Below are 14,130 nucleotides of genomic sequence, written 5' to 3'. Positions count from 1 at the left end.
TTCACATCAACCCTAAACTGTATTTTATGTATTTGAGAAATGAATAATAAAATCGCGACGAATTGAGAAGTCTCGCAAAAAGAAATAGTGGATGCGGAACCTGACATCAACTTAATACAATATATTATTCTTCCAATCTGTAATGGCTATACATCTGATGAGAAGAACATATAGTACAGAGACCAAACAACGTAAAACATAACTACTTGAACTAGGATAGACACCCACATGTGAATATATATATATATATATATATATATATATATATATATATATATATATATATATATATATATATATATATATATATATAATATATACAAAACTAATTTTAAAAAGTCTATCAACCACAGACACTTATTCTAAAATTGAGCGTAATCAGAACCATACAATATTTTTTTAATCCTAATTGTGAAATATTTATTTTCTCTTTCTCGATTTTGTTAAGTTTCAAATTAACATCTTGTATGATACAAAAACTATTAATCGTTTGAAGTAATTGGTAGTACCCCTTACTAGATATTCAGAGATGACATGAAGACATATGTTATGACGTCATTATTTGTGTACCACTAAATTAAAAAAGCACCATCAGATAATCTTTTTTTTTGTCACCAGCAATCGCTGTGCGTATATAACCAGCTTCGTCGTGTTGTGTCGACTCTGAATTGCTGCTCACTAATTGTTAGTATTTTTGCAACGACATTACTTAATATTGGTCCTAATTTACTGTGACAAATAGTACCACTTTAGCCAATATATCTAACCTAGCAGAATGTCGTTCCTATATCCTGTGTTAACATCAATGTATATATCAAATTATATAAAATTTGAAGCTTGCATTGCTAAGATTCAAGACAGGTCATCACAAGTGTATACATCAACTCATACGCCATTTGAAGCACGCATTTAAGAGATTACCTAATGACCAACAACAATTAATTATTCAAATGACACATTGAAGCATCATCAAGTACGTTCGGACACATCTGCTTTAGCATCGATGTATCTAGTAGATTACATGGAGTTTGAAGCTTGTATAGTGTATTTACTAACAAATCTTTAATTACGCAAATGGCTCACTAATATTCATATACTGTTTGCCAAAATCAAATCAAATTTTGCCATTAACATAAGAGAGATACATAGTTTCATTATAATCTATGCAGTAATTTTTGAGATATTACATACATACATACATACATACATACATACATACATACATACATACATACATACATACGTACATACATACACACATACAGACAGACAGACAGACAGACAGACAGACGTACAGACAGACAGGCAGATAGACAGACAGACAGACAGACATACATACATGCAGATATGCAGACACAGACAGGCATAAACACATTCACATACATACATACATACATACATACATACATACATACATACATACATACATACATACATACAGACAGACAGGCAGACAGGCAGGCAGGCAGGCAGGCAGGCAGGCAGGCAGACAGACAGACAGACATACAGACAGACAGACAGACAGACAGACAGACAGACAGACAGAGGCATGAAATGACAATTACACTAAGATAAACTTCAATCACTTTGTGAGAATGTTACTACTATGAGTGATAGTAAGTTCCCCCACAGTGGACTATTTTGTAGCATTGTACAGTGAGGTGTCAACTCAAACCTATCAAATATCATATTTAAGAAATGTTGAAAATATTCTGTGGACCTTTATCAAATGACTATAAAATTTCTATGAAATGGATACTTTTCAATGATATAAATAACACACTAACTACATAAGATTCTTAAAGGTTCAAACGTTTAAACCCTAACATATCGCTACAGCGGTTAGTTACATACATATGGTACAACGGCGACGACCTTTCGTCCTTCCATTAACAAAGAGTTTCACTGCTGTGTTAAAAGCTGTTACAAATATAACATTTGTTTTTTGTTTTTGAACAATACACCTCTTGATTACATCTCACTTGAAGCGATGCTATTTTTAGTTCATTATTAAATGGACAGTTTTGGACGGAAGCAACAGATCCATGGAGGTCTCGTGCGGAAATAGGCTTCATTTCTTTCTCTTCACGCGAGACTGGCGTTCCCATCTTTCTCATTTCCTGCTGTCGTTAAGTTCAGAGAAGGGAAGACTTTTGAATTGAATATCAAGATATGTGAAACAAATCGTGTTACATCTCTCCTTGATTTATCTAATGTTGTATCATTTTTTTAATAGAACAGAGAACAGTAGACTAATGCGCAAGAGTACCAGCCCTCATTTGCATAGGCAATACAATTGTGTGTAATTGCTCCAACATTCTTTCTATACTGTTATTGAAACAACACGACGATAATTGACGTTACACCAAATGATTAAAATTAAAATGAGTTATTTCAGTTGTTTTGTGTAACATCTGTATTGGTAATAGTAGTTTATGTGGTTCAACAAAACAGCATTTCCGACGATTGATAAACAAGTACAGTTTTCTGGTAGAATATATAGCCCAAACATTGTGTAGAGCCCCTCACTTAGTTTCCCAGAATGCCTCACTCTTTCATATAGAAGGCCTCTTCCAAGTTATATTTGCATGATTTTTTATAACTCTATTTCAGAGAGGTTGCAAGATGCAGATCAGCTTCACCCTTAAATGGATCCTCTCTCAGAACTGCTATAAAATGATGCCAGCCACAACTCCTTTACAATGACCATCTGCAGAAATGAAACGCAATATAATGGGAATTATAGCATCAAAAAATAATTATATACAGAACGCATATGTCATTTCTTAAAACTGTCGCAATTTACTATTTCTTCACTCGTAGAAACATTGGACAGCTGAATTATCCATATGAAATATTGATGGAAGACGTAACTCCCACACCTTTCGAGACAGGATCTACTTAATCATACTTTGAAATTTTAATAAAATATGAATCAAACATACGGACAGTAAAAAGAGAGCAGTCTCTGAATCTAATCATGGTCATATCACACTTGCTAATAATAACATATTTCCGACAAAATGGCGCCTCGTCTGAGTTAACTTATTAAATGATGACATATTGATATGCTTATACGGTATATGACTGATCTAGGCAATCATGATAACTACATGATGTGCTTGATATTTGATATCTGGGCCCGGCAAATTTCCTTTGATTTAGAACATATGCAAAAGGTGCCAGAATGTCGTCTCTCCTGATACAAATCTTACGAACATTGCTACATTTTATCGTCTGGCGTGACGTAAGAAAAGAAACCATTGCAACATTGTTACATTTTATCGTCTGACGTCAAAAACAATCTTGCCAATATTGTTACTTTCTATCGTCTGGCGCAGCAAACATATTACAAACATCATAATCATCTATCGCGAAAAAAAAAAACATTCCAACATTATCACATTTTATCGCCTGACGCGAAAAAATGCTTAACGACATTTATTTACTACATTTTATGACGATTTTGTGCAAGTTATATGATACCTACATCGATACATTTTATCTTTTGGTAACGACTAACGTCGTACCAACAGTGCGACATTTTATCGTCTAGTGCCACGAAAATCATAATATCATTGCTTCATTTCCATTATTTGAGCAAAGTATAGGTTATCCACAACCTTTAAACGGATGAATATAAATGAAGATAAAAAATTATCATTTGAAGTATATTTTGCCGAGTCATGATAAATTGCAAGGTTTCTTTTGAACCAGACGATATCTGATTTAGGTCTACAGGCTTATATTGTATCAAATGCCTGCTCATAAAATGAACGTGCAATTTTGCTCTGAAGGTAATTGAAAGATATTGTCTTTTTTTGAATATAAAGTGTTAAAGTTTTACATAACTTCTAGCTGCCATATTTCGTCGAAGTAATAACATTTTCAAAGGCAAGATAATATTGTCCTTTCACGGTGTTGTAAAGGGTAAATGTATCTATCAAACGTGCAAGATCACATTTTTCATTCTTGGCAACAGAACAATGTTAAACTTAGTAGTATAGCTTATCACCGAATACCCCACAGAAGTAGGACGTGTTGAAATGAATGCATCATACTTTTAAATACGCTTACTTCCTGTTAACATTTGCTATCCCATGTCCATTTAAAATTCTTAGGAGCAAGATCTGATCCTCCATGGCAACAGAACTTTTAATCTAAAAAAGTTGCAATTCTTTCCTCTAATGAAGAGGTGACATTATCAGTACGTAACTGCGAGAAAGAACATGACCGAATACAAATGAAGAGTTGTTTTTTTTTGAACAAAGGTGATTGAACGAACGATGAAGTTAACCTGTTTTGACGATTCAGGTAATAATTGGAGCTAAATCACACATCGACGACGAAACCCATACCATTTGTGCGTTATGAACCGATCTATCACGTTTTCCGCCAGGATACAACGATATGTATCAATCAAGTGTATTGCTTAAGGAGTGGAATCCAGACAAATGTCCTGTGATGCATACTAACAAGTTCCACCATCAAAGCGTTTGTAACTCAGATGCACTTATTGCACATTATGACAAGAATATTTCTAACTTAGATTCACCTACAGTGTTGTCGACTTATTACTATGTGTCATTCAGAGATGTTCTATCTTCTATGGTATGAAAAATGGGGGATTGAAGTAGGAAGTATTGGGAAAATCACAAGAAATAAATCGCGTTATGTTTATTTTACCTAACATCCATAAACCGACCCAGGAGAAATAAAGCATATGCAGCTAATATAGTTTAGTTCCTTGTCATAAATTTTGTTGGACAAGACAACCATGACAAAGCCCACTGTTTGAAATAAAGCAGTCATTGTGTTGTCTCTTATTGGAAAATACCGATTTCAAGGCAATGTGTAAAGCATTCCATTCTCTTATCATATTTCCCTATCAAGGTCTTACCGAGTAGGGTCTAATAACGTATTTACAAGTAAACTGATGTTGAAACTAGAAAGAGCTTATTTTCTATGTTTTTAATCCTTCTATTTTTCTTTCTTTCTCTCTTATCTGATATTCATCCTGCAGTTTATTCATGGTCCAAATACCTGAAAGCTGTGAAATCGACGTTTTAATATTAGAGTTGTAATGATAGGAAGTCTGGTACGTGTCTGGCGTTCTACTGGTATTTTCGAAGATAGCATTCTAAAGGAAGGCGAACTTTGATTCAGCGGCATCATTAAAAGAGGTCAGGAGATGACAGATTGCTATTTTTTTGCAATTGGATTATACAATACAGCGTTTTTCCACTTCAATAAAAATCGTGAAATTTTCAACCACGTCTCTATAAATAAAAACACTGTACGTATCAGAAATAATTTGTAAATAAACTGGGTAAGCGCAAGTAATTGCTACGTCACGTACACTATGCGCATGTGCGTGTTTACAACCACATATACACATCCTTATACTTGAAACGTCACAATGGAGACATATGTGTGGAAGCGACCGACACATGCGATAGCGAAATTTGACAAGGTGATTCAGTTCTTTAATATGTTTCGCCACGCACGTTTTTTTATCAAGAAACATTTCGCATTCATTACCACTTTAAACTGTACATATGCAGAGCCACTTTATGTATATACAATAACAACTGTATACAAGTTTCTTATATTTGCAATGATTTGGTCTTTGTTATTTCACATTCCTTTTTTTAAGTAGACACTGTGTTGTGTCTACTTAAAAAAAGGAATGTGAAATAAGTTAATTTCAATAAAAGAAACATCTCATTCATGACCGCTTTTGACAATTGCGACACATATACAATATACATGTACACAACAGGTTCCATTCTCGCAAAGCTGATGTTTCTTCCGCGACACTGCGTTTCGGACGGTGCCGTAAAAGAGGCTGTGGTTTACAATCGAACATGAGCAATGTCATCAAGAAAATTTCCATAATTTCTGAACCATAATGTATTACATTAAAGTTGGCACGAAGGCCAAAGTTTATTTCTAAAAAAAAGAACCCCTACGTTGACGAACTTTTAAAACATAAAATACATGAATAATTTATCAGTATGGCAAACTGTTCCAACTGTTTCACACCCTTTAAAAATTATTTGGTGTGCATACATGTATGTGCAGTTTAAAGTGGTAATGAGTGAGAAATGTATCTCGGTCTGAGATATCATATATCTTCATATCCCACACCACCACCCCCCACCCCCCTCCACGCGAGTTAACAGTGACTCCCCCGGCCTCAACTACATAATCCATAAACTTGTGGACAGATTGAACGTGTTGCTGATAATACCAATTTTTCCTATTGCGTTATCCCACATTTTGCGCAAACGCGCTATAAAATACTACCCCTGGCTCGGACCAATATAGCAACTCAGCAGCTAATATTCATTGTACTTCAACTACCTGGGCAGCAAACTATCCATTTCAGAAACATCGAAACCTTGACGCGCGTTTGAAATATCCGGCATATTGTGTTCGGCTCCATAACATGTACACGTATTTCCATTTACCTTTCAGTGACTAGAAAAAAACCATGTCGATGTTTTGTTTGGCTGCGTGATTTATTAGGTTGTCGTAAGCTAATCCCAGGCTATAAAATGTATGTTAGGCAGGGAGAGAGCGGATAAAGGTTTACACGTGTTTAAGATAATGAATATGGACATTGAAGCCTGTCGTAAAACGGGACCAGATGCTGTGGTCGGCGCTTTGACGACAATAATATATTGCCAAGATGCCCAGTGACGCAAGGACGTATTAATCTGATAGAATGTCGTGAAGGTCGGCTAAATGTCTTATTGGGCATCTTCTTTGGACTAAAATGTAGCCTACCACTGTTTCGCTTACGTAGAAATTACTATAGTGGCGGAAACATTGTCATGATGACAGTAGTGTGGTATTAAGTGTTCAATATCGTTGTCATTGTAATTTTCTAGTTACTGTTATTGTTTGTTCTTGGTGATGTTTTTGTGTTTTAGTTGGTTGTCGATTTGATGGTGGGTGATGGTGATAGTGTTTGCGGTGTTGATGATGATGTTGGTGGTGGTGGTGGTGGTGGTGGTGGTGGTGGTGGTAGATGGTGTTTGAAATGTTTTTTTATGGTGTTGATGTTTTTGATGATGGTGGTGGTATGGATTGCAGTGTTGGTGGTCGTCTTCGTGATGGTGGTGGCGGTGATGGTGATGTTGTCGTTGTTATTGTTATTGTTGTTGTTGTTGTTGTTGTCGGTCGCGTTATTGTCGGTGGGGTTGTTGCTGTTGATTGTGATGTTATTAGTGGTAGTGTTTTATGTTGTTATTTTTGTTTGTAATGGTGTTGTGTTTGTTGTTGTTGCTGTTGGTTGTTGTGGTGGACATCGTAGTAGTGATGATGACGATGTTGATGATGATGATGATGATGATGGTGGTGATGATGATAATGATGATGATGATGGTGGTGGTGGTGTTGAGTGATTTGGTGATAGTGTTGTTGTTGGTAGTGGTGATGGTGTTACTGTTGTTGTTTGTGGTGATGGCGTTGTTGTTCTTATAGCTTTTGATGATGGTGGTGTTGGTGGTGGTGGTGGTGTTCATGATGATGATGATGATGATGATGATGATGGTGGTGGTGGTGGTGGTGGTGGTGGTGGTGTCTTTGTGTATAATTTCTCCCGGTGTATTAGATAAAACATTAGTACGTTCAGTAGATACACATAATATACTCCTTAGTATGTCATTGTTGTTCTTATTGTTAAGATAAAATGCATTTTATTATTCATAAAAAAAAACACAGAAGTTCATCTTTGGCGCAAGAAAAGACATCAAAAGATAATAAAAGACAATAAAACAGATTGTAAAGCACAAAATTACATAAAATAGTTCACAGTCATCAATATATGCATGACTACGATGAAAAAAAAAATCGAAGAATCAAAATGCAAACCCCATAAAAATTACGGCTATTTTGTGACACATTCATGTTTACAAGTTGTACGACAGACAGGATATTAAAAAATATTTCTTACAAACACTCTTTCGAGACCTGGGCATCAATTGACGGCGATCTAATAATGGAAGGTATTGAAATTGTTCATGTTGTGGATGTTACGAGTCCCTTGAAATAGTTGAGTGTTTCCTGAGTACGGTTTGCTAAATTGTACAGGTCACCAACTTTCTATTTAATAGCAGCTTTGATCTCACACGATATACTGACTATTCTTGCAAGCCCTAATTTTCATTGACTGACAGGTGACCGGACCATGTTACACGTCGACTGTGAGAACACTGTATGGCAGACAACAACTAGCGTGAGAGAACGTTCACTGTTAAGCGTACATGGTTTTTAGTCACAAGAGGTAGCAAACGGTGGTAATTCAGTAGATTGCTATTGATGGAGAATATGTTGTTCATGGTTCCAATAATCGATAGGAAAGTATAATATAGTTACTGTGGAACGATAAATTGGAAACGAATGCGACGTTTCGATCCGTCCAGAGAAAAAAAACATCGACGCTGAATAACTTAAGCACTTGATCAAGGTCCGTAGTAAGACTGATAGCAACGTCGCATTCGTTTCCAATTTATCGCTCCACGCACAGTAACTATATTGTACTGGTCTATTGCTATTGATGTTCTTTAGTTTTACAATACTCTCTGTATTTCAAAGTTTATTTGAAATATATGTAAGTTATGAGATGCCATTGTTGTGGTTAATGATCAATTCTATGTCAGTCTAAATGCAAAATAAAGTTATATCTCCATTTTTCCTTGTAGATTTGTCATTTATATTTACAGGGTAGAGCTCTTTACATTTTAAACAGTTTCTATTACGATTTGTTTGATGGTAGCTATTTCTAACTGTGTTCACAGACAGTTGAACGATGTGCGGCACCTTTTTGAAACTCGTTGAACCCTTACATGGTAGAGTGCAATCATTTCAAATTCAAACGAAACATTAACCAATAATCTAAAATGTAATTGTCGAATGATTCGTGAGTTTCAAACGATTACATAGTCACGATTCGCAAGTCTATTTGGGAATTCTGAATACCAATGTTTATCTTCAGCATTACGGTTCTACAATAAGTCACATCATGCCGAGTCGTGTCGTGTTTTGTCGTGTTGCGTTGTCACGACCTATGCTGTGCTGTATTGTGCTGTGCTGTGTTGTGTTGTGTTGTGCTGTGCTGTGTTGTGTTGTGTTGTGTTGTGTTGTGTGGTGTGGTGTGGTGTTGTGTGGCTTTGTGTCGTGTCGTTCCGTTTCGTGTCGTGTCGTGTGTTGTTGTGTTGTGTTGTGTTGTGTTGCGTTATATCAAGTTATGCTACCTTATGCTGTGTTATGCCTCGCCATAATGTGATGCTATGTGATGTGATAGTATGTTATGTTACGTTATATTATGTTATGTTATGTTATGTTATGTTATGTTATGCTGTGTTTTTTATGTTATCTTATTTGATGTCGTGTTTTGCTCTGTTGTGGTGTCTTGCGTATTGAATTACTGATATCCAACGTTAATAAGCAGGGCAGCTTACCTTGAAAACATTCAACTCTATCGTTAGTCTTTGCTCGTATGTTCTTGAGTTGTGAATGTGAGTCCCCCTGGGTACCGGGTTTATCTTCTCAAGTTTACATTGTATAGTTGAGACGATTACTGTCTGGTTTCTTATATTCTAAAATGTTATAGACGATCAAACCTCCTGATAGTGTTACTCACGGGGATGGTGATGATTTATTACCTCAACGTCTTCGCACTATACAAGAATAACAATATCCAAGAATTATAATGCATTATTGCATTACCTTCACGTATCGAAAAAAAATTCCTGAATGTTTGGTTAAAACAGAAAGCAAGACCGTTTTACAAATGGCATGGAAAGTTCTTCGTTCCTGCATTCCTTCCTTCCTTTATTCCTTCTTTCTTTCATTCCTTCCTTCCTCCCTGCACTCATTCATTCATTCATTCATTCATTCATTCATTTCTTCATTCATTCATTCATTCATTCATTCATTCATTCATTCATTCATCCATCCTTCCATCCATCTATCCATTTGTTCATTTCCGACGATTCACCAGATAGTAGGTTAAATTCATGTTGTCATTACTGTATATCATATTGTGTTACATACAAGCTGCATAATGTATATAGAATGTTATCAACATGTATATCAACACCTCTTCCCGTTTTGATCTCTTTAATTGAAACTTTAATGAGAAATCCGTGTCATTGTTCCTCGTTAATAGTTTGCAGCATCATCACATGTATTCATCGCTCCGTCAAAATTATGCTTGGAATTAAATCATAGCATACCAGACTCAGGTTTAAGATGGTTTTTCTGTATCCATGTGAAGGAGCACTATCCAAACCAATTCGAAACCAGCAAATGTAGTCGATTTGAACGAATGGGATATATTAATGGACCGGCAACAATTACCATTTAACAACATTTCCGACCACTTGTAGAAGTACTTCCGAGGGTCTTTTTACCACTCTAGCAATCAGTGGATTATTTTATCATTCAAGTTATATTCATTGCAGTATATTTATTCAAAAAAACCTTCATATCAATTTGCACTTAAGGTATCCATCTTATCAAGTATAACTCTTTTGTATCAAATTTCACTTTTAGATTCGCTTTTTATGAATGTAATTGTTCTTATGTATTTGCTAACATCTCTTTATCGTTTGAAGTGGAGTTGTTTCTTAGCAAATGCCTTCCTCCACGCTCATCGTTCCAAGGTCACATTGTATAGCAATATCTTATAAGCGATAATATCTTAAAAGTTAAAGAACAATAACTACCGTTCTATATCTGCTAATAACATAGAATATAACAAGTTAAATATTACTAAATTTCAATTAAAATTCAATTTGGTTTTGGATATATAACATTCATAAATTGAACACGAAGACGATACTACTTCTGTTTCGTCATACACCAATATACAGATAGGTAGATAGACAGAGAGACAGACAGACAGACAGACAGACAGACAGACAGGCAGGCAGGCAGGCAGGCAGGCAGATAGACAGACGGACGGACGGACGGACGGACGGACAGACAGACAGACAGACAGACAGACAGACAGATAGATAGACAGACAGACAGACAGACAGATAGATATATAGATAGATAGATAGATAGACGAACGGACGGGCAGACAGACAGACAGACAGACAGACAGGCAGGCAGGCAGGCAGATAGACGGACGGACGGACGGACGGACGGACGAACGGACGGACGGACAGACATACAGACAGACAGACAGACAGACAGACAGACAGACAGACAGACAGACAGACAGATAGATAGATAGACGAACGGACGGGCAGACAGACAGACAGACAGATAGACAGGCAAAAATATTATCCGCCTCGGAACGTTAGAGTGTAATTATGGCATGAATACATTATTTCCTTTAAGTTATTCGCTACAGTTTTACCACGTCATATTGTTATATCTTTTATGACATGTCGTTGGTGCACACGATATTTGTTTAGGTCTCTGTTTGGGTATGTTCATGTTCATTCGAAATTTTCAGAGTGCATCTTTCTCTTTTTCGTTTTCGTCGAGCAATGCGTTCTCCATGATCACGCTTCCACCTCGTTTAATTCAAAACGTTTGTGATTTTACTTATTATCAAAAGAACTGCAGCGTTACCTATTTGCACTCCCACATAGTATTCATACACGGAACAGTGACTTTTTCCAACGACGGTATTTGTAACAAAGGATAATTCCAGTCTATGACGTAATCGTGGTGCATTGACACCATACAATCATGCTTATCTAAATGTTATGCGCTAGTTGTCTTTAATCAACGTGGTGCACATCAATATGTTCTTTAGAAATGAAACCAAGGTAGACAAGGTGGCGTTAACTTCTGTTAACCGTTAAATTTAAGTTCTGATAACTGCATTAAACCTACAGCTTCAAATTGACTGTGTACAATTATACGGAAAATAACAAAGCACGTGTCATTTTCCACCCTAAAGTTGTCACCACTATTAAGTCAAACCACAATATATTACAACGAGTACTGAAACCTTCCTTATCCTTCATCATGTCTTCAAAGCAGGTTTATGCGATCTATTTCAAAAAAGAAAAAAAATACTTCAATGGTACATAATTTCTTAGCTAACATCAAAGCGAGCGTCCTAATTGTGTATTTTTCTGCGGAAAATGCAATTTAGGGGAACAAAACTCAATCACGGCGTTTACAAGATAGTAATCGTCAGACTGATCCCTCGGGTGTTTAGTTATAAGATAAACGACTCATTAAAACTGAACTGAGCAGGTTGATATTAAGCGGAGGAAATTAAAGCCCTGATTGTGAATTGTACTGATTTATATGTGTCTAAAATCGTACCGTTACACAACCTCTTTAAACAATGTAAAACATAAAACTAAATCAAACGGGCACTTGTTTTGTGAATGCTTTTACTTTGCTATGTTTATCTTTGAGAGGCTTAGTGCGACTAGACAAGTACTCTTGCACAGGCCTTGGATAGTTCATAATCAAGTATACGTAAATTATTTTCATCGTGTGGTTTTTTCCCCATATCATGTCTGCCTGCCTGCCTGCCTGCCTGTCTGTCTGTCTGTCTGTCTGTCTGACTGTCTGTCTGCCTGTCTGCCTGTCTGCCTGCCTGCCTATGTATATGTTTATGTATGCATGTGTGTAAATGTATGTCAGTATGTATGTATGTATGTATGTATGTATGTATGTATGTCAGTATGTATGTATGTATGTATGTATGTATGTATGTATGTATGTATGTATGTATGTATGAACTCACACCATGTCTACACGTTTTTTAACATTTACTAATATCGCGATATGAAAATTTTGTCTAAAGTTTTAACTTTGTTTTGCTGCAACTTTTTAAAAAGCCTTTCGGGTTTCACAATGTTTGTCGCTATGCATCAATATACTCTGCTCGTTCAGGAGATTTAACTCTAATTATTAAAAAGGTATTTGAGCTACAAGATATAATCTTATAATTTCTCTCTTCACGCCTGTAGACTATAAATTAAACGCTTATACCTTCCAGTGCGCGATGCTTTTTATGAGTTAGGGGTCTTAAGGCATATCTGCTTCGAGATAGACTACAGTTATTGAAAAAGGCCACTTGAAGATATTACAATATGATATGTGTTTTAATTATCTTTTCTTTGGAACTAGTTGGCGTAAATCATATATATATATCCCTTATCACACATCCACATGTAGAAATCCGTTTCTGAGTGATCAAATAAGCCTCTCATTTTAAATTCCAAAGACACGACTCGGACAGGGTGTAAGGGTGGCAAAAGCCTGAAAATAACGATGAAAGTCGACAAGTTTTTTCTGTGTGTTAACTAAGGCATTTCAGTAAAATATGTCTCTAACTATTTTAGATGAATGTTTTCAAATGAATTTTCAATATTCCTTTGTACCACCTCACCCTTTCTAGCACATCATGAACAAGATTCAACTCATTTTCTGTAAAGGTGAACTAGCTGGAACTGACACGTTGGTTTTTTTTATGTTTTAAAAAAAAGATTTTACGAGATATAACCTAATCGTAATATCGTACAGTGTTGAATAAACTTTGAGTAAATGTATTTTTGTAGCAGTACACAAAGCATGGCGCAATATATCAAACGACATCGATTTTTGGTCCGCACCCAAAACTCAGCGCCCAATGAATCGCGATCCATGTTATTACTATACTACTTATGGATAAAATAGACCTCGAGTTGACATATATAAATTATTGATGTGTTTAACAATTTTAGTGAATATATTATTAGTAGTAGTATGATTGAAAATAATGAGACCCCTGTTACAGCCAGAGCAGATTTAAAATATCTTTACATGCAAAGGGGAAACAATTATAGAGGTGCCGTGAACAGTGGAGATGGAGAAATAGTAAAGTTGGTAAGTAAGCAATATTTACTCCATTCAAACCATCAAGTCCCTGTTTTTACTGCACTGAATTAAAGAAAGTTGATATTGTATCACTTTTCAATGTGATTGAGCAAAGAATTCTGTTGTATGTGTTGTGTCTATTTTATTGTTAGGTTGCAGTTGAAATATATCTACATTTGTGACAAAAACACCATATCCCATCGGTGAAACACCAAGCCAATATCATTTCTACTGTAATACACGACGTTGAATGTTTGTTCTTGCTATATATCTAGATTC

The sequence above is a fragment of the Glandiceps talaboti genome, chromosome 12, assembly GCF_964340395.1.
Source record: "Glandiceps talaboti chromosome 12, keGlaTala1.1, whole genome shotgun sequence".
In the NCBI taxonomy this organism is placed as follows: Eukaryota; Metazoa; Hemichordata; class Enteropneusta; family Spengelidae; genus Glandiceps; species Glandiceps talaboti.
This window is presented reverse-complemented; position numbering follows the sequence as displayed.